General features: G+C 50.2%; 1 protein-coding gene across 3 annotated transcripts in view; it reads right to left on the bottom strand.

The window, feature by feature from the left end:
• FSTL5 (follistatin-like 5) overlaps positions 1-1,099 on the bottom strand; it is a 920,996-nt gene that overhangs the window by 451,842 nt on the left and 468,055 nt on the right. The gene's annotated exons all lie outside the window — the stretch shown is intronic.

Here is a 1,099-nt window from a genome sequence, read left to right as displayed (position 1 = left end):
CCAACAGGCTGGCAATGGTTGGGATTTTGACATGCTTACTGGTTCAGGTAATTATGCAAATACCAATGCTCAGATGCAGTATGATCCTGGCCTCTATGCACAAATTAAAGCAACTGCCACTAAAGCTTGGAGAAAGCTCCCGGTAAAAGGAGACCCAGGCGCCTCGCTTACCGGAGTTAAACAAGGGCCTGATGAGCTGTTTGCCGACTTTGTGCATAGGCTCACGACCACTGCCGGGAGAATATTTGGCAATCCAGAGGCAGGTGTAGATTATGTCAAACAATTGGCCTATGAAAATGCAAACGCGGCCTGTCAGGCCGCCATTAGACCCTACTGCAAAAAGACAGATCTGACAGGATATATCTGTCTTTGCTCTGATATCGGGCCCTCATATCAACAGGGCTTTGCCATGGCGGCCGCCTTTAGCGGACAGACAGTCAAAGAGTTTTTAGGAAATAGGGATAGACAGAGAAGGGCTTGTTTTAAATGTGGCAAAGCAGGACACTTTGCCAAAGACTGCAAGGGGGACTCCAACAAGGCCCAGGAAACTAAAGCCCCGGGCATCTGCCCGAGATGCCGGAAGGGGAGGCATTTTGCCAGTGAATGCAGATCTAAAGCTGACATTGATGGAAACCCCTTGCCGCCGAGGTCGGGAAACGGGGGGAGGGGCCTGCCCCAGGCCCCAAAACAAGCTTATGGGGCAGTCAGCTTTGTACCAGCAAGCAACAAAAATCCACTTCAGACCTCAGTAGAGCAACCCCAGGAAGCGCAGGATTGGACCTCTGTGCCTCCTCCTACACAGTGCTAACCCCTGAGATGGGGCCCCAAGCCTTAAGCACAGAGGTATATGGGCCCCTGCCCCGTGAAACTTTTGGGTTACTCTTAGGAAGAAGCAGTGTTACCATGAGAGGATTGCAAATTTACCCGGGAGTGATAGATAATGACTATGAGGGAGAAATTAAGATTATGGCAAAGGCGGTTGATGGTGTCATCACCATTGCTCAAGGGGACAGAATAGCCCAACTGCTTTTGTTGCCCCTAGTTAAGACTGATAATATCATCCATAAGGCTACACAAGGGTCGGGAGGATTTGGATCCT

The sequence above is a fragment of the Propithecus coquereli genome, unplaced genomic scaffold (genome assembly GCF_000956105.1).
Source record: "Propithecus coquereli isolate 6110/MARCELLA unplaced genomic scaffold, Pcoq_1.0 Scaffold332, whole genome shotgun sequence".
In the NCBI taxonomy this organism is placed as follows: Eukaryota; Metazoa; Chordata; class Mammalia; order Primates; family Indriidae; genus Propithecus; species Propithecus coquereli.
This window is presented reverse-complemented; position numbering and strand designations above follow the sequence as displayed.